Raw genomic sequence first — 26,477 nt, 5'->3', positions numbered from 1 at the left:
AATACCTTCCGGCTAGCCATTTTGGGTGAGATCCTGGGTTGTTACAACTAGTATGTTCTCTAGTGCTACTAAAATCAATATTTCAGTAGCCTCTCAGTGGAGTTGAGAAATCTCAGTTGGAGCATTAAGCTGCTCGGACCTCTTTCTAAATATCAGATGGCCCAGCTTGATAGCTTGCATGACCTATTGGCCCACATCAAACCGTCAAGGATTGCTGATAACCCAGTATGAAAACTTATTCAAAGTGGATCCTTTACCACGGATTCCTATTACAAATTTTTAACAGCCGTGGTCTATTTTGCCATTACTATAGCGTCACTAGGAAAGTGGCATTGTCTGAGAAAATCAAAGTATTTGTTTGGTTGGCATCGAAGAACAGGCTTCATACCGCAGAGGTCATTGCCAAGAAAGGATGGTCGGTGAGTTCAGGCTATCCATTGTGTGATTCTAATTCTGAATGTGTGTGGCCAAAATAAGAAATCAAACACAGCTCAAGGCGGCTCTTTCTTACTCACAATATCCCGCATTGAGAAATATATCAAGCATCTCTGTTCTACATTGGCCAACTTCTCCGGCCTACAGGTTCTTCAGGAAGCTAATCGCGTAGCAGATTGTTCGGCCCATATTGCGGGTATCGAGCAAGATGAAAACGTTTGGTTTCAAGACTTGTCCTCGAATGTCATCCTATTTTATCAGAGTGGATGCAAGGGGAATCCCCTTTATTCCCTTGTAATGAGTGAGCTCGCTTCCCTGCTACCAAAAAAAAAGGTCCATAGGCCCCCTGAACATCAACTAATGTTATTCGTGCGTTAGCCAGAGGAAGCTTGCAAAGAAATTTCGGTGCAGGTAGCAACATACGCCGCTCAGCAAGCACATTTCATGGTTATCAACCCCTGAACTTGCCAACATATTGTAAATTATTTTCTTTTTCTGACTGAAATTTTGTAAATTATTTTCAGAGAAACATATTGTGAATTGAAGAAAAATCAGCACCTCTCTATTGCTATAAAAAAAGAAGCCTTCACTTTTTAACCCAAATATAGTACTTCTTAGACTTTAATGTGAAAAAAAAATAAAGAACAAAAGAAAATACACCTACAACAATCTCTTCCCCCAAAATCAACATGATCCAAATCCTCGACATGTCTAGTCCAGATAAGCTCCGTTGAGTTAATTAGCAAGCTTCACCTTTCATATTTTCTACAAAAATCAACAAAATCTATCAAGCTATCTGCCTTGTAACATTGTAACGGACATATCATTCACTGTACATGAATCTTCCTTGCTTGAAGATGACTCTACTTCAAAAGGAAGTCTTCTCGTAACAAATCCCGGTTGTTTAGGATTTGGTAATGCCGCGCTATCACTGCCCAACATCAACACTACGGATGACATTAATGGTCGATCCTCCGGGTGTTCTTGCACACATAGAAGACCCACCTTTATACATTTTATTACCTCTTTTGCAGAAAAGTTGCATCCCAGTGATTCATCAACTAGCTGCAAGCTCTTCTCCCCGTTCCATAAACTCCAGGCCTAACAAAATTCCATTGAATGTCAGAATTTGAGTAAGAGGTTCCCACAAATGAAATAATTTGATCCCCACTTACCTGTCCAAGAAGATTTAGGTGTGAAGAGTGGACGTAAACTCCTCTATTTTTCTTTCCACTAATGATCTCCAGAACTAAAACACCGAAGCTGAACACATCAGATTTCACCGAGAAAATGCCATCCATTGCATACTCAGGTGACATGTATCCTCTAAATTTCACCAACAAAATAATTGAAATTAACCATGAGCATTTATAGTGAAAACATAATGAGTCGCAAACATTTTTGTTAATCAAGCTTACTATGTGCCAACTACTCGTCTGGTGTTGACTTCAGTCTCATCTCCTCCAAAAATTCTCGCCATACCGAAGTCTGAGATTTTGGGATTCATCTCTTTATCGAGAAGAATATTGCTAGCTTTAAGATCTCTATGAATAATTCTAAATCTGGAGCCTTGGTGAAGATAAACAAGTCCTCGGGCAATCCCTTCAATGATATGATATCTGGTTTGCCAATTCAATAATGCACTTTTTTCTCTATCTGGTAAGCATACAAAGATATACACTGATCTTAGATTTTTTTCTTGATTTAATGATAGTGATAATTTAATGAAAGGAAGGGAAATGGGAAAGAAAAACAAACCAAATAAGAAGAAATCCAAACTTTTGTTGACCATATACTCATATATCAACATTCTTTCCTCTCCTCGAATGCAGCAACCCACCAGCCGCACAAGATTCCTGTGTTGAAGTTTGGCAATTAGCACAACCTCGTTTTTGAATTCATCGAGGCCTTGTACTGAAGTTTTAGCTAGTCTTTTCACTGCAATTTCCTGTCCATCTCCAAGTTCACCCTAGTAAATAACACAATCAACATACCAAAAACATTAGCAAAATCTTTATGAAGTAAACATTAGTAAACTCATGATCATATAGATCCCTTCCCTATTGTATGGGATCAGGATCAAATCCATAATCAAATATATCTTTTGAATTAGTTTACAACCTTTATTGCTGATATTTGAACTTAGTGGATCCACATAGATGTGTGTTTGGTCCCATATTAGGAGTGTGCTGGGGAGGTTTTGGATATTAATACAAGATAAAGGACCTCAAATAATAATCTCCTGGATAGTTTTTCTGGATGAAATCTTGAGTCATCATAAATTGTATTGAAGTCAACCGCACTCATGGCATACATGGCTAATGGACATTGCATCACCGGTCGTTCTAGGATAGTTATGACCCAGTCATGCTTTTGTGTTTAGACCCTTTTACTGACAAGAACACCAACACTTAATCAAATGTGAGGAGTACGTGAGGACATGTATAGGCATATGTTTAGTCCCATACCGAGTGTACATTAGGAAGGCTTTGGCTAGGGACCGGTGTCGTTACATGATCTACCAACGTTGGCTTCAGAACAACTGATTCTTTTGTTAAGAACAAGGGAAATCTATTCATAATTATCTAGATTCTATCAGAGCCGAGGAGAGCTCTTGTCCGATGGTGGAAAGATTGTGAAGCCCAATAGTCTCACATCGGAAAGACTCGTTCCAGAGCCTGGGCATATGAGGTGGGTGTCTCCTAATCCTGCAGACGCGTTTTGGGTGAAAAACAAAATCGGGGAGGGGTGAAGGATGCTTGCGTGAAGCCCCGAAACCGGACAATATCTGGCAGGGGAGCCCCGTGTTCCCCCCTCATGTAGCCCCCACGTGGGCACTGGGTGCCTCACATGCTCCGCGCAGGCGGGGGCGTGATATTTGGTATCAGAGATTGGGTTCATTCATAAGTTGTTTAAGACTTGGACAAAAAAAAATTTTATATTCTTCGAGGATGAAATATGAATGACAATTATGCATGAAACTGTTATATAGAAAGAAAATATATTTGAGGATGAAACTTAAGAGTTTTTCCTTTGTTTACTTGGAATATGAAATATTAGATCTTTTCAAATTACAATGCAAAATTGGTATTTTGATTGAAAGTCATTTAGTAAATTTTGAGAATAATTATCAATCTTGAAAAATATTTGAGGCTCAAATGTTCTACTATGGATAAAGTGCAGTAGTTTATGATCCTGCAATAAATCAATCAAATAAATATTAGTTGATGTTTTGACCAAAAAAAAAAAGAAGGTTTCTACTACGAACAAGGAAGAAATCAAAGAAGAGAAACAAGTTCATCAAAATGATATGCAAAAGGCAGAGAAATGAGGTATTAAATATTCATAGACAAGTAGTATTTTGATCAAAAGTTATTAGTGAATCCAAAGGATTTTGATGTTTTGAATCAGAGTGCGCAGCAAAAACATAGTGGTCTGAATTATTTATCTAAGTTGGTCGGAAGTATTATCCCTTTGATTCGGAAAGTTTTAATAATAAAAGATTTGATCTATTTTTTTTTATGTAGTAGGACTTTCTGGATAAATAAAAGGAAAATGTTTTGATTTTTTGGATGTCGCTGTGCTATCTTGGGTTCTCCAATTTTATGTCGTGCTAAAAAATTCTTAGCATCTTTTGTCTAGAATTAATGGATCATCGATTTTGATCTTGGATCTGGAATATGTTGGTATAGACCTCCTTTCTCCTAAATCTGAAGCTTGAATTTTTTTTTTTTCAAATAATATCAACCTTCTATCTGATTAAAAGAAATTGAGGTTGTCAATCGACTTTAATGAATATCTAACAAGGGTGGATTAGAGTTGTTTATGACCTAATCTTGTGATAGATCGGTTAATCGAGAGAAATTGATATTTTGACAAAGAAACTTGATGTTTTTATTCAGAATTAAGACGTTGATTTTCGATTAGGAAAGAAAAGTTTGATTTAAATCACCTACCAAAAGAATCAAATCTGAAAGTATCGTACCTTATTCTTTTGATAAGATCTAATAATGAAGTTGTATTGATAAGTAGAATTTTCGGAAAACTTAAGTTAGTTTTCTAGTGGAGAAGAATGTTGTTGATTCTCAGGATAATCATGATATCCATTGCTGTCTAATGATCATTATTACATGTTCATTTTGTGAATCACATTACTAACCATTTAATGATTTGACTCTGATTAAGGCCGGTCGGTATTTTTTGTGGGGTTAGTACTCTACCATAATAAGTGCATGAAATCTATTTTATTCCGAGATCTATCTCAAATACAATTAATTTTATCAATCTTGTTGTGAAATGATCCCAATCTGACCTAGTATAAACTTGCATCAAGATAATGATTGCAATCTTAGATTTTAGTTAGTCACTTATCTAGTGCTAATCTTACTCATATGTATAAAATTTTTGACACTTAACCAAGAGTCATATATCTCACTGATTTTGATCAAAGAGAATGAGATCATAGATTTATGTTACTCAATGGGCTGAACATCGCTAAATTTGAAAAGACTAGATTTTGTAAATTTCGAGGACGAAATTTTTATTAAGGAGGAGAGAATGTAATAACCGGCCCAAAATGGGCCAATCGGGCCGAAGCCGGCGGACCCAACCGGTTTCAGCCCATGGTTGAAGAAGAGAACTAGACAAGGGATCGCGATGCGATCCTCTGGTCTTCTTCCTCGGGGTAACGGGGGCGAGACTGGAGCGGAAATATCGTGGCCTCTTGAATGGCCTCTGATTCTGCTCAACCACCGCGAGCATCACGGCGGTGAACGAGCCACAGCCATTTTCTTTCTTCCCCGGAGAGGGATATAAAAGCCCCCGATAGCTCACCCGATCCGAGACCCCCCTCCTCCCTATTTTCTCCTTTTCCTCGGACCAGGATGTTGCCAGATCTAGGCACTCCGGCAGCCTGATGTTCGCCACCGTCCTCACTCATGCTGGGTTCTACCTTCGGTATCCTCCACCAGCGCCTCTCCTCGTCGGACTTCACCACCCGCGCCCCTGCTCTCATTGGTAAGGTAAGATCCATCCATTCCTCCTTTTCTTTACTGCCTTTCCTCCTCTCGATCCACTCGGGAGGATAGATCAAATAGAAGAAGAAAGAAAGAAAGAAAGAAAGAGAGAAGAAAGGGAAGGGGGGGGACTCACCGTGGGCGCCGGCCGCAGGCACGGCCGTGCTGCTGCAGGCGCCGGCCGCATGCCATGGCCACGGGCCGCAAGCGCGGCCCCAGGAGCGGCTGCGGCCACGAGCGCCGCAGGCACTGCAGGTGCCGTTGGCCCGCTGGGGGCGCCGCTGGCCGCTGCCCGTTCCTCCCCGAGCATTCCGACGAGCTCGCCCTCTTCCCTTCACGAGCGAAGAAAGAACAAGAAAGGGGGGAGGAGAAGAAGTCGGGAAAAAGAGAAGAGGAGGAGAAGAAAAAGAAAGAAGAAAGAAGGAGAAGAAGTTTCGGGAAGGAGGAAAAAAAAAAGAAGAAGAAAAGAAAAAAAAAAAAAGAAGAGAAGGAAAAGAAAAAGAGAAGAAGGAAAAAGAAAAGAAGGAAAAGAAAAGGAAAGGAAAGAAAAAGAAAAGAAAAAAAAACGTAAATAAATAGTGAATACGTAGGGTTTTAGTCCAAATTATCCGGTTGGGACTTGAGATTTATTCAGGTCCATGTTAGAGTTTTAATTTAATAATGCATCTGGAACTGTTTGATAGGTATAGAGAATTTGACAGACGAGATTAGGGTTGTGTGGGCAAATTGAGGTAAGTAACCCTGGCACTGATGTTATTAATTTTTTAAAAAAATTACTATTTAATTGTAAGAATAAAATAATGAAAAATATATTTGTTATGATGTATTTTCTTAAAAGTATGATCAAGCATATGATTGCATGTGATTCATGAGTCTGATTAAATTGCATCCTTCATGAATATTTGAGTATAAATTATGGTTATGATAAATTGCATGAAAATGAGATTTATGGCATGATCATGAATTTTAATATTACGATGAATTATGGTTATGATAAATTGCATGAAAATAAGATTTGTGGCATGATCATGAATTTTATACATTACGATGAATTATGGTTATGATAAATTGCATGAAAATGAGATTTATGGCATGATCATGAATTTTATACATTACGATGCCATTTGTCATTTTTCAACCTATGTATGGAAGTATGATTTATGAAAAAGAATAATAATTTATGAACTCTCATATAGCTATGCCCACCTCTAAAAATAGAGGTCAGTCGACCCCCCTGGAGCTAGCATCCAACGAATATGGCCCTCTGCCAACAGGTTAAAGTTGGTAACGAATAAGAATAAGTTATAAAACTCGTCGACAACGAATACCAACCCTGTCATGGGATTATAGTGACCATAGCAGCACATCCGTCTGAGAGTAAGATTTATAAAGTATGGATGAATGGCAGCATTTTTATATGACTTGCATTATCATGTTTATGAACTTGCATGGTTGGAGCATATTTTGCTTTATAACTTGTTTTGAATAATTTATCTGTGAAATGCTTTATTTTCTGTTAAGTTCTTCAAATGATGCATTGGCATGAGAAAAATTATGCTTGATCTAATAAGATAGTACATGGTTACTTACTGAGTAGCAAGCTCATACCCCTCCTGTTGTTTTCTTTTATTTATTTCAGATAATTAAGGCGATTAGGAGCGGAAAAGAGTAAATGAAAATTGGAGTTGAAGCATAGTTACAGGGACTCTTAGAAATATCTATGTTAATAAGTTTAGGTTGTAATATTGCAAACTCAAGTATTTGATTTAGATGCTCTGTACTTGCTTTTTTATGATTAGTAAATAAATTTGATCAGATTGGGTCTTATTTCATGAAATAAAACTGTTATCATGGGCTTCGTGCTATTGTGGGCAGCAACCTACAATAGCACGGCCGTGTCATAAATCGGATCTGGGGTGCGAAAAATCATATCCGGATTCGGGGCGTGACAGATTCAGATTTTTGGTAATGCACTATCCAAGAACCAAACTAAAAATCTCTAACTGCTAAGTAGAGAAGTATGAAAATTGGAGCACACAAAAAGAAAATCTTTACTAAAATGTGCCTCATGCTTCAAACAGAAAATGGAGTTACAGATTTGCACTTAGCTAGCACAAAGGCAATAGTAGATGAAATCCTGTGTTGGCTGTTGAAAGATACAAGTTCCTCATTGAAAAATCGAAAGATATAGCTAAGCATATGCTAACCATTAAGTATATCTGGAAGGTCACTTGCTGACAGTAAGTCTATCAGGTCATTTCTAAAATGTGTTCTCACTCTCAAGGATCTTATTGTTTACCGAATAGTCTTTGTAAAATTATCGCCAAGGTTCTTTCCCCTAGGATTGCTCGTTACTTGCCTTTCTTGGTTGCCATTTGACTACTTTCTTTGGTCACGCTCAGTACCTTGTTCTCTAACAAGTACTTGCATAATCACTCCAGTGTTTCTACACTGTGGACTCGAGACTCATCCATCTGACTAAGTAATCTGTGCACTAATCTCATTGGATCAATCACCGTCCCTCGTGATGGATCCATCGATCATGAGCATTTAGAAATTAATACCTAATGACATATGCCTCAAATTCTCAACTCCTTGAGAATATGTATCATCATTTATTAATTTTTTGGACGATTCATGGACATATACAAACATGAATAAAAAACAAATTGCCCAATCTTATTTATTGATAAGAGTCAAATTGCAAATTTGTACTCCAGATTACAAATATGTGTCAGCCATATTGGCTTCTAGGACATACTTCTAACACGAACACTGGCCCCGCCAACGGATATAAAGTTGGCATACAAACATGAATCTATATCGATTACGAACACTGGCTCTATCATAGGTATAAAGTGACCATAGTACAAATATCTGTGAGCAATATTTTGAACTATAATATGGCTAAATGATAGAAGAATGATTTATTTATTTATTTTAAAAATAAAATATGAATTATTTATACATGCATAATTAGTTTTATGACTTGTTTTATTATACCGTATTATGAAATACTTATTTTGGAATATCTGTTAGTTTTCTTAAATGATGCATTGACATGAAAAATCTTATGCTTGATCCGATAAAGTAGTGAAAGATTTACTTACTGAGCTATTTCTCATATACCTCTGTTTTTATTTTTCTCCCCGAAAAAAAAGATCAGTAGGGGCAAAGATTGGGCCAGGCGTAGAATTCGCACTAGCAAGCTTGGCAATTTGTAGAAGAGTTATAATAGTGTATAGCTAATGATGGATTTGGCATTGATGTTGGTTTTTAGATGCTCTATACTTCCTTCTATTTAGTTTGCAATGAAAGTTGGACAAATACTATTTTTCTATGATTTGTTATTATGGGCTTCGTGTTATTGTGGACAATACCCTACGGTAGCACGGCCATTCATGCTCCAGATCTAGGATGCGACAAATCATGCTCCGAATCTGGGTTGTGGCACTCCAGGCCTAACAAAATTCCATTCAATGTCAAAATTTGAGGAAGAGGTTCCCACAAATGAAATAATTTGATCCACACTTACATGTCCAAGAAGATTTTGGTGAGAAGAGTGGACATAAACTCCTCTATTTTTCTTTCCTCTAATGATCTCCAAAACTAAAACACCGAAGCTGAACACATAGGATTTCACCGTGAAAACGTCATCCATTGCATACTCAGGTGACATGTATCCACTAGATTTCACCAACAAAATAATTAAAATTAACCATGGGCATTTATAGTGAAAACATAATGGGTCTCAGACATTTTTGTAAATCAAACTTACTATGTGCCAACTACTCTTCTTGTTACTTCTGTCTCATCTCCTCCAAAAATTCTTACCATACCAAAGTCTGAGATTTTTGGGATTCATCTATTTATCAAGAAGAATATTGCTAATGATGTTATTCGAGCTAATGATGAAGACGATGAGGAGGAGGCATCTGATCGGCGCACGTTAGGCTCTATGGTGTCTTCATCATCATGGGCAACACCATGACGAGGGTCTCTCTAATCGAGGCCGAGGTTCTCCCTGCCTCCCGATCTAGCGTTCCTGCTCGGGGGTCTCCTCTGGGCTGCCGATGCTGCTGACGAGCGCCTTTGGCATTTCAGCATCTTGGAGTCTGTTTTCATTACTCTCGATGCTAGGTGGAGCGGGGAGGAGAGCACTGGGAGGGGGTTGAGAAGGAGGGACTTGGCGTCGGGGTTGTCGGAGAGCAAGAAGAGGAGGCTGGCGGGGGAGAAGCCACGGTGGAGGAGAGGGGGAGAGGGGGAGTCGGAAGCAGGTGGCGGTGGCGGGATCGAGGAGGAGGGCGGCGGGGGTCGGAAGGGGCCCGATATCGAAAGGGGAGTAGAGGAGTAGGGATCAGACAAAAAAGAAAAGTTGAATGGGTCCGGAATTGATCCGACTAGGTTGGGACTAGGTTATATATGGACTCGACCGTATCCGAATGACCCATTGGGTCAAAACTTGTAGCTATGGACCCGACCCGACCCAATCTTCTATTGGGTTGGGTCTGGGCCTAAAATTAGGACATGAACATGGAACCGAGTTGGGTCGGGGTCACTCATGACCCAGTCCGACCTGACCTATTTACACGCCTAATATAAACTGTCAACATATGGAAATAAGATATTGCAATTTGCTGAAGTTCCCAAAGTCACTACTTTTTTCCTCCAGAAAGAAAGTTGGTACCATGTTACATCTTACCATGGGCCAATTACCTTTCATCGTCAACCGTCTCCATCCGAGCTCTTCCCCAATTGATCGTCATTTATTTCATACATGAACCAATCATCCGAGAAATGTTGGTCATTTACGCATAGGAATCTTGGAAATGGTCATTTTCCCTATTTGTAGGATATTCTGCTTCAATTTTTAAGCTAGTGAATCCAAACTAGCAACAAATTTTAGTTCTCCCTCATGGTCACTATTTTAAGATTTAAATGAGGATCTGCTTTGTTGTCTTCTTTTGGATGAACAACAATTTGAATTTTTAGTTTTTTTTTATTATTTTCAAAATATTATACAAAACACCTTGTATAACTAATTTACACTAATGGACTACTAACTTGTGATTAGGACTTGAGATAGTTCAAAGGAATGCATAGACACTGAAAGAACGAGAACTTTTCATAGTTTGTCTCTAGTATGAAAAAATTTTACCACCTCGATCTAATAGTCATCGACCTTCAACTATTGTAACCGATAATTCATTTACACTTGCTGAGTTTGTCTTGCTTTTTGATGACTTGGTTTCCGAGGAAGCTCTTGTTGGAAAAAAACTCTCGATCTAATAGTCATCGACCTTCAACTATTGTAACCGATAATTCATTTACACTTGCTGAGTTTGTCTTGCTTTTTGATGACTTGGTTTCCGAGGAAGCTCTTGTTGGAAAAAAACCAGGATGTTTAGGATCGGGCAAGGATACATTCTTGCTGCTCAACATCAATACCACAGAGGACATCGTCGGCCTATCTTTTGGACATTCTTGAACACACAATAAGCCAACCTTTATGCAGTTCAAGGCTTCAACCATGGAAATTGAGTTGCTGATTGATTTATCTACTAGTTCGAAGCCATTACCATGCATCCATAAACTCCATGCCTGAAAGAAATATTACATCACCATCATGATTTAATGAAAAACAAGGGGAACATATGAACAGATTTAATTATTATTTTCCCAGTCTTACATGTGCTAGAAGGTTTCCTTCATACTCGGATATGGAAATGCCTCTGTTCTTCTTGCCACTAATGATGTACTAAGACACCAAAGCTGAATACATCAGATTTCACCGAGAAGACACCATCCATGGCATACTCAGGAGACATGTATCCACTGCATTTATCATTAAGATGAATACTTTTTTTTTTTTGAAGAATAAATATCTCAACAATGAAAGGTAAAAAATACTTACTACGTCCCCACAACTCTCCGAGTATTTAGTGTCGTCTCATCCTCTCGAAATATTCTTGCCAAGCCGAAGTCTGATATTTTAGGGTTCATATCTTTATCAAGAAGAATGTTACTAGCTTTAAGATCCCTGTGTATAATTCTAAGTCTCGAGTCTCGGTGTAGGTAGAGAAGACCTTGAGCAATCCCTTCTATAATGTTGAAGCGAATTTGCCAATCCAGTAGCACACCTTTATCTTTATCTGCCCAAAGTTTACTTTAGTTTAGCCTTACTTGTGCGAATAATAAAGAAACGAAATATCAGTATTCCTCAGATTGATTATTTTTGTAATGTCCGGGCCCAATACAGACCGGGCCCAATACTATAGGGCCCAGTTGGAGGGTATTGGGCCAGGGAGGGGTTAGCGGGCCACACTGGCCCAAGAATGACTGTCATCTCCCGCCTGAGGGCTGAAAGGACAGGACCACCAGATGGCCAACGGAGAGACCCCCACAGACATGCAAAACGGAAGCCCGCCACCTCCTTTCCCCCTCAGCAGGTGAGCTCTGAACTGGCCTGAAGGGGAGGGGCAGCTGGTGGCTCCCGGGACATTGAGGAAGGAGAGGATGCCACCTCTCCTTCAGGGTCAAATCCTAAGCCAAGCTTTTATAACCCTAAAACCTGCTAACTTCTGGTTTTTTTGATATACCTTCCTAAGCCTCTAACCCTCTGAAATTGCTGTACCAGAGAGTTAAGCCCTGGAGCTGGAGGCAGAAGAGACCCCGCAGCTTTAGGAGAGGAAGGAGGGAGTGTACCGAAGTGATTCTGCACAGCTTCGACCGGCCACAACAAGGTACAGACCCTTGTAGGTAGATCTAGGCAAGAAAGGGGTGGAGAAACCCCTCTGTGGGGTGTTCTCCTCCCTGTTTCATCAACGAAACAGAGAGGAGGAGACCGGCACAGTGAGGATCAACATTGACAGGGGAAATCGGAGGAGGACCCACGGGCTGCGGGCCGGACCCACCGGCCGCAGGCCGGCCCGAGGACGGCCATGCTCAGGCCCACATCCACCCGGGCCGAGCCCAATCGGACTCGGCCTGCGGGTGACCGACCCTGGCCGCGGCCGCCCTAGGGCTGAGGGGCAGCCAAGGGGCCGCAGGGTCTGGCCGTGCCGGCGACAGACGCGGCCTCAAGGCCGCCAGCCTCAGCCGAGCCCCACCCCTCCACCTGCCGAGAGGTGGTGGCGCGGCATCCACAAAGAAAAAGAAAAAGAATGGGGAAAAAGGGAGAAGAGGGTAAACGGAAGATGAAGAAGAACAAAAAAAAAGGAACATAATATGAAAAGGGGGTACTTACCTCGGACCACGGCCTTACCTCGCCGTGGTCGGAGCCGGTGAGGACCCCCGGAGGAGGCCCGGCCTCGATCTCACCTCCCGGCCTTCCCCCTCTTCTCCGGCATCACTTCGGAGAAGGGGAAAAAGGGACCGCCCTCCCGCCGCCGCTGCCCGAGGGAGGAGCACCCCTTCGGCCGGTGGATCGGGGGGCGCTGCATCTCCCCGGTCGCCTGCGGAAGGAGAGAAAAGGGGCGGATGGCGGAAGGGAACCGGAAGAGAAGGCGACCGGGGAGGGGCTTCGGCCGGAGCGGGGGGGGTTCAGTGGAAAGCGAGGGAGACGAAGAGACCAGAGGAGAGAGAGAGTCACGGGCGGAAAGAGGCCGAAGCCTCTGGAACCTCCGAGAAGAGCCCTTAATGGGCTGCCTAACGGGTCGGATCCAAGTTTGGGTCCGAAACCCGTTAGGCCCAAATAGCCTGAATTGGTTTGGGTAAATCCAATAAAGGGGTTGATCCAAGCCCAATCGAATTAAATGGGTCAAATTAAGCCTAAATAGTGTTGGGTCTGAACCTGACCAAGCCTGAATGAACCCAAATTAAGCAAATTGGGCTAAACCTGAACCCAATTAAACTCAATTCAGCTGGGTCCGAACCATGTTCATAACATGTTGACTCCAGCAGGCCCAATTAGCCCTAAATCAGGCCCAGACCAGGCCCAATTAAATTGGCAGAAGGCCAAATTGGCTAGGAAAGAGTGGACCTAACCACAAACCAGGCCCAACCCTTCCATTAGAGGCCCAATTAGGCCTTGTAGACTCAAATTTACTTCAATTGGACTAAAATTTATGACAAATAGAGGATAATGTGAGTCTTATAATATGGTTTTAGGAATCAAAGACTCGTCGTCCGGACTCAAGAAATTGATAACAACTTATTGTAAGTAACCTGTTCTAATCCTGTTATGAATCATGCCATGTTTACTAACACCTCCTAAGCATTTTTTTAAGTATATATAATTCATGCATGCTATGTTATGATGGATAAGTAACTTGCCTGATCTCATAAACTATGGCCATGTATGCACCATGATTATGCTGATATTTTAATCATGCATGTAAGTTAATATAGCGAAATCCTATCTAGCCAAGAGGTACTATAATGGACTCAAAGATGCTACTGATCGAATGCAACTGAGCTGGCCTTACTAGTGGCCGAGAATGACTAAGCTAGCCTTGCTAGTGGCCGAGAATGACTAAGCTGGCCCCGCCAGTGGCCGAGAATGACTTCGCAGTAGCATCCTAGAGAATGAACTACGGCATGCCGGGGGCACGGTTTCATATGCATATTTTATGAAAATTTTGTGACTTGAAATACTGCTCTGTTTACCTCGCATACATATTATGCCATGATAAATTGTTAGATAATATGCATGTCAGCTTCTGAAATCCTGATAAACATGTTTAGCCTATTAGTTGATCCGATAGGATTACGTAGGATTACTTACTGAGCCGTGTAGCTCATGCCTGTTTGTTTTTCATTTTCTTTCAGATCCTCACCAGTGATCGCCATCAGATATATTTTTCTTTTGTTAGAGAGCTTCGTTATTTTTGGAGAAGCCTACATACTTTTGTACATTTGAATAGTATAGAAGTTCTGTATTTTGTATCAGCCTTCAAGATTGTACTGCAAATATTTTAATATATGTGAGCTTTGAAGTCTATTGGCTACTTGTTACCCCTGTATGAGGTTGCGTGCTATTGCGGGCGATAGTCGGCAATGGCACGGCCGTGTCACGGATCCGAGTCCGGGGCGTGACATTTCGTGGTATCAGAGCTTTAGGTTAAACAATAGAATAACCATAAAATACCTGAGGCAATGGGTAGTTAAGAATTTTACAGCTCAAGAAAAATATCATAATATGCTAGTTTATCATAATCTTACTTTAAAATTTTGACTGCTAGGCGATCACTCGAAAGACATGGACGACGACAGAAGACCACCCTCCCCGGAGCCTAGTGAGCAGTCAGTCCCCCAGGATACTCCACGGTCTGTAGCAGGTCAGGCAGACCTTGCCGGAGTATATCAGCTCATGGCACAACTGCTACAGCAGCAGCAGATGATGCAGATGGCTGCTATACAACTGCTACGAGAGGTTCCGCCGACTGAACCCCCCGACCTTTGAGGATGGGCCCGACCCTATGGCGACAGAAGCATGGATCCGGGAGATGGAGAAGATGTTCCGAGCTCTCCATTTCCCCGATGAGGTGATGGTCCGGCTGGCGATCTCTATGCTGAAAGGGAACGCCGAGTACTGGTGGACGGCCATGAAGACGGCCTATGCCGTCGATGGACTCACCTGGAGGGACTTCAAGAGGTTGTTTAACACCCAGTATTTCCCGGACTCAGTCAACCAAGCGAAGCAGAACGAATTCTTGGCACTGACCCAGACCGACCAGATGTCCGTTCTAGAGTACGCCAATAAATTTAACGAGCTGGGACGATTTTGTCCCAAGTTCATGGAGGAGGAGAGAAGTAAGGTAAACCGGTTTGAGCAGGGATTGAGGTACGGGATTCGGTCCGAAATATCCTCCCACCTATTCTCGAGCTATCGGGATGTGCTGGACCGAGCCTTGAAGGTTGAGGCTGACCTGATACGGTCCGGAAGAGAGAGGGACGACCTGAAGAGGATCCGGTCATCGGGAGCGCAGAGTAGTGGATCCAGAGGCAGCAAGGGGTCTGTGCCCAAGAAGAAATAGAGTAGAAGCTGCCTCACCTGTGGCAAAAACCACGACGGTACCTGCTTGAGGAAGATCGAGGCTTGTTTTTCATGCGGGCAGACAGGACACATTGTCTGCGACTGCCCGAGTCGGAAGAGGGATGAGCCCAGACGTACTGCACCGAAGGACCAGAGATCGAGGGGTAACCCTCGGGTTTTCACACTGACTCGTCAGGATGCCAGTGCTAGCGATCAGGTGGTGATAGGTATACTTCCAGTCAACTCGGCCCCTGCCCTCATTCTATTTGATTCTGGTTCTACGCATTCTTTCGTATCAGTTAGCTTTTCCAGACAACTACATACCATATCTGAGAAATTAGTAGAACTATGGCATGTTGCTACGCCCCTTCAAAAGACTGTAAGTGTTGACACTAAACACAAAGGCTGCATAATTCAGATAGGGGAAAAAGAATTAGAGACAAATCTTCTGCAGCTTGACATGCAGGACTTCGATATTATTTTAGGCATGGACTGGATGTCTCAGTACCACGCTCATATTGATTGTTATCATAAAAGGGTGGTATTTCAGATACCTGAGGAGCAAGAATTTTTCTTTCAGAGCGACATACCCCTTCGAGGTGCTCCTACACTGCACTTCATTTCCGCTTTGAAAGCTGGAAAGGCTCTGAGAAAAGGGTGTATGGCCTATTTGGCCAGTGTAACGGATACCCAAAGAGAGATCAAACTGGAAGACATTCCAGTGGTCAGGGAATACCCGGATATTTTTTCGGATGAATTACCAGGATTACCCCCAGACCGAGAGGTCGAATTCACTATCGATCTCGCACCAGGAGAGGGGCCGATCTCTAAGGCTCCTTATCGGATGGCTCCTGCTGAGTTAAGGGAATTAAAGATACAATTACAGAAACTCCTGGATAAAAAGTTTATCCAGCCTAGTGCATCGCCATGGGGAGCGTCTGTCCTGTTTGTGAAAAAGAAAGATGGGAGTATGCGGCTGTGCATCGATTACCGGAAATTGAACAAGATAACAATAAAGAACAAATATCCCCTGCCCCGGATTGATGACCTGTTTGATCAGCTGCAGGGTGCCCAAGTCTTTTCCAAGATAGATTTGTGGTTCGGTTACCATCAGTTGAAGATCAAAGCTGATGATGTGCCAAAGACTGCATTTCGAACCAGGTACAAGCATTATGAATTTTTGGTTATGCCTTTTGGACTGACCAATGCTCCGGCTGCATTTATGGACTTAATGAATAGAGTCTTTAGGCGGCATTTGGATCAGTTCATGATAGTCTTTATCGACGACATTCTAATCTACTCAAGGAGCGGAAAAGAGCATGAAGACCACTTGAGAGTGGTACTACAGACCCTTCGAGAGAAAAGGCTGTACGCCAAGCTGGACAAATGTGAGTTCTGGCTGGACAGTGTAGCGTTTCTCGGTCATGTGGTCTCCAAGGAAGGAGTGTCAGTGGATCCCAAGAAGATAGAAGCGGTGGTGGATTGGCCTCGTCCTACCAACGTCAAAGAAATTAGAAGCTTCTTGGGATTAGCCGGGTATTACCGGCGATTTGTAGAAGGATTCTCCAGGATAGCCACTCCCTTGACCCGTTTGACTAAGAAGCGGGCCAAGTTTATCTGGGACAACAAGTGCGAGAAAAGCTTTCAGGAGCTTAAACAAAGGTTAGTATCTGCCCCAATTTTAACATTGCCGTCATTAACTGAAGAATTTACCATTTATAGTGATGCTTCCAAGAACGGGCTAGGCTGTGTGCTGATGCAAGACGGCAAGGTAGTAGCCTATGCCTCGAGACAGCTGAAACCCTATGAACAGAATTACCCGACCCATGACTTGGAGCTAGCCGCAGTGGTGTTCGCCTTGAAACTTTGGAGTCATTATTTGTATGGCGAACACTGTGAAGTGTACACCGACCACAAGAGCCTAAAATATATATTCACCTAGAAGGAATTGAATATGAGGCAAAGAAGGTGGTTGGAACTCCTGAAGGATTATGACTTGAGTATTAAGTACCACCCAAGGAAGGCCAACGTGGTGGCTGATGCTCTGAGCAGGAAGTCAGCAGTGGGCTCCGCCGCATTACTCACCACTCAACCACAGATTCAGAGGGATCTTGACCAATTACAGGTTGAGGTGGTCACAGAAACTGCAAGAAGTCTACTGGCCACCTTGAGAATCCAACCCGCGCTGATCGACAGGATAAAAGCCGCTCAACAGTCTGATGAGCACGTCTGTCAACTCAAGGATGAAGTGGAGAAAGGGTTGCGACCCGAATTCCAGATCCACCCAGATGGCACCCTGAGATTTGGCCACCGGTTATATGTTCCGGCTGATGCTGACCTGAGGAAGGAAATCCTGGAAGAGGCCCACCGATCCCATTTCTTCATCCACCCTGGCAGTACTAAGATGTACTGGGACCTTCGGGAACGTTACTGATGGAAGGGGATGAAGAGAGAGGTAGCCGAGTTTCTGGCCCGATGTTTGACCTGTCAGTTGGTGAAAGCAGAGCACCAGAGGCCGGCAGGGTTATTGGAACCAATAAAAATCCCAGACTGAAAATGGGAGCACATCACGATGGATTTTGTCACGGGGCTCCCCAAAACGGTAAGAAAGAATGATGCAGTGTGGGTGATTGTTGATCGCCTCACAAAATCGGCTCACTTCCTACCTTTCAGAATTGGTACCTCTTTGGACAAACTGGCTCAACTGTACATTGATGAGATTGTGCGCCTGCACGGAGTGCCAGTAAGCATCATTTCTGATCGCGACCTCCGATTCGTATCCCGATTCTGGAGAAGCTTCCAGAAGGCTATGGGTACCGGATTGAGGCTCAGTACAGCATATCACCCCCAGACTGACGGCCAGTCAGAGCGGACAATCCAAACTCTGGAGGACATGTTGAGGGCATATACTATGGACCTAGGTGGAAACTGGGATAGCCATCTACCCTTGGTAGAGTTTGCATATAACAACAGTTACCATTCCAGCATTCAAATGGCCCCTTATGAAGCTCTCTATGGGAGAAGGTGCCGATCCCCCCTACATTAGGATGAAGTCGGGGAACGGAGATTATTGGGCCCCGAACTGGTCCAGCACACCAGAGACAAAGTACTACTGATTAGGCAACGGCTTCAGGCTGCCCAGGACAGACAGAAAAGATGGGCCAACAGAGGAAGGAGGGCCTTGGAATTTTTGGAGGGGAACTTTGTCTTCCTAAAAATTTCTCCATCGAAGGGTATTACCCGATTCGGAAGACACGGCAAGTTAAGTCCTCGCTACATCGGCCCATTCGAGGTTCTTGCCAGAATAGGCAAGGTTGCCTACAAGTTGGCCCTACCTCCAGAACTATCAGGCGTACACGATGTCTTCCATGTCTCTCTGCTACGGAGGTACGTCCCGGATCCCAGCCATGTAGTGCCACATGAACCTCTACAATTAAATAAAGATTTAACCTATGAGGAGGCTCCCCTGCGCATCATAGACAGAAAAGAGTAAATCCTCCGAAGGCGCACCATTCCCTACGTTAAAGTCCAGTGGACCAATCACACTGAAAGGGAAGCTACCTGAAAACTGGAGGAAGAGATGCATCAATGTTACCCTCAGCTCTTCGAGAACCGAGTTATGTTTAATTTCGAGGATGAAATTTAATTTAAGGGGGGAAGGATGTAATGTCCGGGCCCAATACTATAGGGCCCAGTTGGAGGGTATTGGGCCAGGAAGGGGTTAGCGGGCCACACTGGCCCAAGAATGACTGTCATCTCCCACCTGAGGGCTGAAAGGACAGGACCACCAGATAGCCAACGGAGAGACCCCCACAGACATGCAAAACGGGAGCCCGCCACCTCCTCTCCCCCTCGGCAGGTGAGCTCTGAGCTGGCCCGAAGGAGAGGGGCAGCTGGTGGCTCTCGGGACACTGAGGAAGGAGAGGATGCCACCTCTCCTTCAGGGTCAAATCCTAAGCCAAGCTTTTATAACCCTAAAACCCACTAACCCCTGGTTTTTTTGATATACCTTCCTAAGCCTCTAACCCTCTGAAATTGCTGTACCAGAGAGTTAAGCCCTGGAGCTGGAGGTAGAAGGGACCCCGCAGCTTTAGGAGAGGAAGGAGGGAGTGTACTGAAGTGATTCTGCACAGCTTCGACCGGCCACAACAAGGTACGAACCCCTGTAGGTAGGTCTAGGCAAGAAAGGGGTGGAGAAATCCCTCTGTGGGGTGTTCTCCTCCCTATTTCATCAACGAAACAGAGAGGAGGAGACCGGCACAGTGAGGATCAACATTGACAGGGAAAACCGGAGGAGGACCTACGGGCTGCGGGCCGGACCCACAGGCCACGGGCCGGCCCGAGGACGGCCAAGCTCAGGCCCACGTCCACCCAGGTCGAGCCCAATCGGACTCGGCCTGCGGGTGATCGGCCCTGGCTGCGGCCGCCCTAGGGCTGAGGGGCAGCCAAGGGGCCGTTGGATCTGGCCGTGCCGGCGACAGACGCGGCCTCAAGGCCACCAGCCTCAGCCGAGCCCCACCTCTCCGCCGGCCGAGAGGTGGTGGCGCGGCATCCACAAAGAAAAAAAAAGAAAAAAGAAAGGGGAAAAATGGAGAAGAGGGTAAATGGAAGAGGAAGAAGAACAAAAAAAAGGAACATAATATGAAAAGGGGGTACTTACCTCGGACCACGGCCTTACCTCGCCGTGGTCGGAGCCGGTGAGGACCCCCGGAGGAGGCCCGGCCTCGATCTCACCTCCTGACCTTCCCCCTCTTCTCCGGCATCACTTCGGAGAAGGGGAAAAATGGATCGGCCTCCCGCCGTCGCTGCCCGAGGGAGGAGCACCCCTTCGGCCGGTGGATCGGGGGGCGCTGCATCTCCCCGGTTGCCTGCGGAAGGAGAGAAAAGGGGCGGAGGGCGGAAGGGAACCGGAAGAGAAGGCGGCCGGGGAGGGGCTTCGGCCGGAGCGGGGGGGGGGGTTCGGTGGAAAGCGAGGGAGACGAAGAGACCGGAGGAGAGAGAGAGAGCCATGGGCGGAAAGAGGCCGAAGCCTCTGGAACCTCCGAGAAGAGCCCTTAACGGGCTGCCTAACGAGTCGGAACCAAGTTCGGATCCAAAATCCGTTAGGCCCAAATAGCCTGAATTGGTTTGGGTAAATCTAATAAAGGGGTTGATCCAAGCCCAATTGAATTAAATGGGTCAAATTAAGCCTAAACAATGTTGGGTCTAAACCTGACCAAGCCTGAATGAACCCAAATTAAGCAAATTGGGCTAAACCCGAACCCAATTAAACTCAATTCAGCTGGGTCCGAACCATGTTCATAACATGTTGACTCCAGCAGGCCCAATTAATCCTAAATCAGGCCTAGATCAGGCCCAATTAAATTGAAAAAAGGCCAAATTGGCTAAGAAAGAGTGGATCTAACCACAAACCAGGCCCAACCCTTCCATTAGAGGCCCAATTAGGCCTTGCAGACTCAAATTTACTTCAATTGGACTAAAATTTATGACAAATAGAGGATAATGTGAGCCTTATAATATGGTTTTAGGAATTAAAGACTCGTCGTCCGGACTCAAGGAATTGATAACAACTTATTGTAAGTAACCTGTTCTAATTCTGTTATGAATCATGCCATGTTTACTAACACCTCCTAAGCATTTTTTAAGTATATATAATTCATGCATGCTATGTTATGATGGATAAGTAACTTGCCTGATCTCATAAACTATGGCCATGTATGCACTATGATTATGCTGATATTTTAATCATGCATGTAAGTTAGTATAGCGAAATCCTATCTAGCCAAGAGGCACTATAATGGGCTCAAAGATGCTACTGATCGAATACAACTGAGCTGGCCTTGCTAGTGGCCGAGAATGACTAAGCTGGTCTTGCTAGTAGCTGAGAATGACTAAGCTGGCCCCGCCAGTGGCCGAGAATGACTTCGCAGTAGCATCCGAGAGAATGGACCACGACATGCCGGGGGCACGGTTTCATATGCATATTTTATGAAAATTTTGTTTGACTTGAAATACTGCTCTGTTTACCTCGCATACATATTATGCCATGATAAATTGTTAGATAATATGCATTTCAGCTTCTCAAACCCTGATAAACATGTTTAGCCTATTAGTTGATTCGATAGGATTACGCAGTATTACTTACTGAGCCGTGTAGCTCATGCCTGTTTGTTTTTCATTTTCTTTCAGATCCTCACCAGTGATCGCGATCAGATATATTTTTCTTTTGTTAGGGAGCTTCGTTATTTTTGGAGAAGCCTACATACTTTTGTACATTTGAATAGTATAGAAGTTCTGTATTTTGTATCAGCCTTCAAGGTTGTACTGCAAATATTTTAATATATGTGAGCTTTGAAATCTATTGGCTACCTGTTACCCCTGTATGAGGCTGCATGCTATTGCGGGCGATAGTCGGCAATGGCACGGCCGTGTCACGGATCCGGGTCCGGAGCGTGACAATTTTTTTTTCTAATTGGTAGCAAATATAGCAAGCTTGCATACGCATTTACCCCAAGAGTTAAAGAAACGATGACACAAATATATTGGTTAGTGTTAAAACCTGGTTTTGACTTGTCTACAAAGATTGACTACAGTATGGTGGTAGATTCAGAAGAATCATGGTAACATGCTTAAGCTCCATGAAGTTGGCCACCTCCACAAGGTCAGCCACTCCCTAATTGTCATGTCCAAGAACTTTAATTTTAGCCTAGAGCGTGGTGCTTTGAGCGACCCAACTTCAAGGTTCATTTTCAGATGAGTGTGCCCAGCTATGTCTTTTCGATTTCCAGTACTCTTCCATTTGATCAGTAAAAGTGTGTTATTAATTCAAGGGAAAGGTTAGTATTTATGGAACTAAGTATTTTCTTGAACTGTTGAACTAAGCATTAGAAGGTGTCGATTATGCTGTGATTTTCTTAATCTAATCAGGAACGGAAAACAAAGATAAGGAAGAGAACAGAAGATTAACTAACCAAAGATGAAGGCGTCCAAGCTTTTATTAAGCATGTATTCATATATTAGCATCCTTTCCTCTCCTTGAGTGCAGCAACCTAGAAGCCGCACTAGGTTTCGGTGCTGAAGCTTGGCAATCAGCATCACTTCATTCATGAATTCATCAGTGCCCTGTGTCGAAGTCTTTGAAAGCCTCTTCACAGCTATTTCTTGCTCCTCCCCAAGCATTCCCTGAAATCACCACATTCAGCATTGCTATACTTAAGAGTACTAAATTTTGAGGCAGTATGAGCGCAACATTGTATTCAGAGTGCTGAATTTAGGACCCTATGTAGACTGAGACCTACATGGTGACACTCTACTAAGCTCAGTTGGTAGACTATGAAAATACCTTGTACACGAGACCGAAGCCACCCTTTCCAAGCTTGTTTTCGATTGAGAAGTTGTCAGTTGCTGAAATGATTGTCCCCAAATCAAATAGAGGAAGCTCCCAGTCCTTGCCGTCCTTGTATTCGTTGTTGCGGTGACTAGCGAAGGGAATGGCACCTAAGGAAGCTGCTGCAGTAGTCATAATTAATAAATACTCACTACTCATGTCGTGGTTGCATATTGCGAGGTGGACTAAATTTACCTGTTCTTCTCCTTCTCTTCATCCAAACGTAAATGCCCACCGAAGAAAGCAGTAGAATCCCCGCAACAGAGCCCACCACAATCCCAGCTATGGTACGTGAATGTGAATGATTTGATCCCAGGCCTGAAACATCAGCATCGTCGTATAAGTACATGATGAACCTTCCTTTGTTTTCCTTTTTGTTTTTTTAGAATTTTTTTTTTCTTTTTGGATCGTCAAGAAGTTCCACATATAAATTGGGATGAACATTGGTTGCTTGGCTTAGCCCGAGTTTAAATGGGTTAGACCAAGTTATCAATTAGTTGGTTTGAGTTTGGGTTTTTAACAAAACTTTTAAATGGGACGACTGAAAACTTCTAATTTGAGCCTAGAGCGTGGTGTTCTGAGCGACCCTACTTAAAGGTTCCTTTCAGATGCGTGTGTTACCGGAAAAGTCTACAAGCTCTAATTTTTACTCCATACCTGATCCTAATTTTGTGGTCCGACAAACCTCGAGCTGGCCCAGACTTACTTCCAATCCTACCATGAATACTTGAATGTGGTGTTATTTATTCTATGGGTACAATAAGCACAGCTCGTAATGCAACGAAAGAGTTTCTAATAGGATTTAAATGGGAATCGTGATTGCTTAAAAAAAAATAAAGCTTGCTCATATAAGAATCTTCATGTCAAACTATAAAATTTAAAAATGTTACTCAAGCAATCAAATATTTTGGATCATGTTTAGCAATTCATGGGCAAAAACTAGAATCAAATTAAAAAAACTATCCTCTTCTTTGATTGGAATCAAAGCCCGACTCACACCAAACAGTACAAACTAGACTGCATACACTCTATTACAGTGTACAAAGTCCACCCTTGAACCAGAAACTAGCACCGGCACTGGCACTAGAGATGCTGAGATCCGTCGATTTTCAGGTTGCAATGATTGAATGGTATAAATCTTTCTTGGGTGCAGTTGCTGACCAAAGTAAAACAATACATACCTAGATCGGCCGCTGCTAGCCGGACGTAGAGATTTTGTCCACCAAAGGGAAACACCTTAATATCAATGAGCTCCATCGTCCAAATTATGCGCCCGGTCCCATTGATATTAGCACTAGCATAGGCCGTGCATGAACAATTCCTCAAGCACGTCTCCCTACACTCATCCAGTCCCATGCTCCTGTCCACCGTGGATCTCGATGTGTCCGGCAGCTTTGTCTCCTCTATTGTCACAAACCCATCAGTCCCGTTCCGGCAGTCCAGCTCCGTCATCCTCGCACAGTCATCTTTTCCTTCTCTAAGATCCCAATTTATCGGCGACCTAGGCTTGAATCCCTGCAAACAACTACATACTGGAGAGTCGTTCGGATTACAGACCCCGTATGCCCCGCATTGTGACATATAATCGCATAGGTCTTTCGGTCCAGACAAGTAGACGCTCCACATTTGGCTGTCATCAAGCCAAACAAGGCGTTAGACCACGCCGGTGTAGTTCATGGTAAGCCTCGCGATGATGAACATGCTGCTGGTGTTGTACATGTAGAAGACCTCGTCGTTCTTCATGACAAAGCCCAATATGAAGATCTTATATTGCATAATATCCGGGATGCCACTGAACCTTTGCCCGTTCCATGGCCCGACGCGCCACACTTGGTTTGAGCCTTCCAACAAAATTATCTGGGGGTCGCCACGAAGATTCAAAACCATGGTGTAAGAGCCCAGCGCTGGGTCGCTAGGACTGGCCCATGATGTGAGGTTACGGTTGAGGCCACTCGTTAGGTTCCACCCGAACTTCATTCTCGAGAGCAGAGTATCGGTCGGGTAGTCAGAGCTCTGCCATGCAAAGCTTCCTAGATCAATATTACCATCTCCATTAGCCTCTTTAACGATGAAATTGGCATCGTCTAAGAGTTGCGCGACTGGACTGGCGAGGCCCGACGAGCCCGAGGACCAGATGGGTTTAGAGTTCTAGTTGGTGATGATGAGAGTTCCATTGGCGGCTATCGACAGGCTGCCGTTGCGCTCGGAGATCGGTTGCTGGCGATTGGCAACCTACACGATGGTTCGAGGTGAGACCTTGTACCATATGCCAACGTAACGATTGCTAGTGTTGATAGGGCTAAAGAAGCCTAAGGCGCATCTTTCCCCAGCTGAGATCAACTCATGGCCGTCAGAGAGGGGTCGGCCTAGGGTTAGGGTGTCACCTCCAATGGAATGAGGGAGATAAGAAGAAACGATCAAGAAGAGAAAGAGTAGGGCTGCAAGCAGCCAGCCCATCTTGCCAAACAGCTCCATTTCGAAGAAAACATTACGGACTCAATCCGGCTTTAGATTCTTCTGAAGTTATAAGGCTTGTAGTAGTTCCTGCCCCGAGAGTTGATTTGTTGGATAAATTATGGGATGAGGTGAGTATTGGGCCGTGTCATCAGGTCGGACCTATTGAAAATTCCAATATATTCTGCGACGACAAGAGCATTGACCTATTGTTGCAGCAAACGCAATGGGTCGTTCAGAGGTGTGACTTTGAACCAGCAACATGGTCTGGCCCCAAGACTAGCTAGCTATTTTGTCGTAGACTTTGCATCTTTAACGCGGAAGTATTCAACTGCCTTTGCGCGAATCTACCAATGGATCCGTGCAGCCGGATAATAATAGTTCGGATTGCTTTGAGATTTGTATGGGGAGTGATCCAACGGACGGCGTCGCGATAGAAGATCAATCTTTCCTTCGCTGGAAAGATACAAGCCGAACTTGTCTGCCAATTCTCGGATGACGTAACCCCCATCGGAAAAGCAGAAGCATCGCCGTTGCCTAAAGGAAACTAAGAAAGGTATGCTTGCTGCTTGTATTTAAGTCAGACGCCAGTTCCCTCGGGCAAGGGGCACTTGCGATTCATGCGGAGCCGTGATTAGTGGGGCGTCCGTGGGCTCTCCTGGCCGTTCACCGAGCAAGCCTACATGTACAAGCGATTGCATACTGGCGATGGGAATTATGTATTCTGATCCAATCACCATGTCCATACCATATATGCTAATTAGCTGGGCCTTAACATCAATTATTGTGAAGTTTTGGAGGGGACTTCGGATCGGCCTGCATAGGACCGACTGATCAATCACGATATGATTGAATGGTTATGAATGTATAGGACTTACATGTATATTGTATCAGGAATCTTGGAGGAGGTGCATGAATTAGACCTAGAGACCAGGTTCTTCCGAGGCGGGTTTGGTACCGGTGGCTCAACACTGCACCTAGGCTGTTAGCTGGTTTTGGGCGTCAGTCAGAGATTATCATAACTAAGCTGGTTTTGGATGAGGACACAATTATAATTAGGTTATGCATCGTTTTCTCACTTAAATTTGATGAGTCACGAGTGACAAATGGATCCCTCAACACGAAATGTTTTTTTATTGGGGCTGACAGCTGCGCGGGGCCCGACAAAATATTGACCGAATCGAATATTGAATAGATTTAAAATATATCA

General features: G+C 43.8%; 1 long non-coding RNA gene and 3 pseudogenes across 1 annotated transcript; 1 reads left to right on the top strand and 3 right to left on the bottom strand.

Annotated features, from left to right (window-relative positions):
- Nucleotides 1-899: 899 nt before the first annotated feature.
- Nucleotides 900-2,525, bottom strand: LOC113462728 (annotated as a pseudogene).
- Nucleotides 2,526-3,339: 814 nt separating this feature from the next.
- Nucleotides 3,340-7,830, top strand: LOC103707168. The gene is made up of 3 exons (XR_005511677.1): nt 3,340-5,456; nt 6,134-6,181; nt 7,090-7,830. It is a non-coding gene; the product is annotated as an uncharacterized LOC103707168 (long non-coding RNA).
- Nucleotides 7,831-10,355: 2,525 nt separating this feature from the next.
- LOC108510683 lies at nt 10,356-25,274 on the bottom strand (annotated as a pseudogene).
- On the bottom strand, nt 24,446-25,326 carry LOC103698371 (annotated as a pseudogene).
- Between the last annotated feature and the right edge of the window lie 1,151 nt (nt 25,327-26,477).

This window comes from Phoenix dactylifera, chromosome 4 (assembly GCF_009389715.1).
Source record: "Phoenix dactylifera cultivar Barhee BC4 chromosome 4, palm_55x_up_171113_PBpolish2nd_filt_p, whole genome shotgun sequence".
Classification (NCBI taxonomy): domain Eukaryota; kingdom Viridiplantae; phylum Streptophyta; class Magnoliopsida; order Arecales; family Arecaceae; genus Phoenix; species Phoenix dactylifera.
The sequence above is the reverse complement of the archived record's forward strand: the minus strand, read 5'-3'. Positions and strand labels throughout refer to the sequence as shown.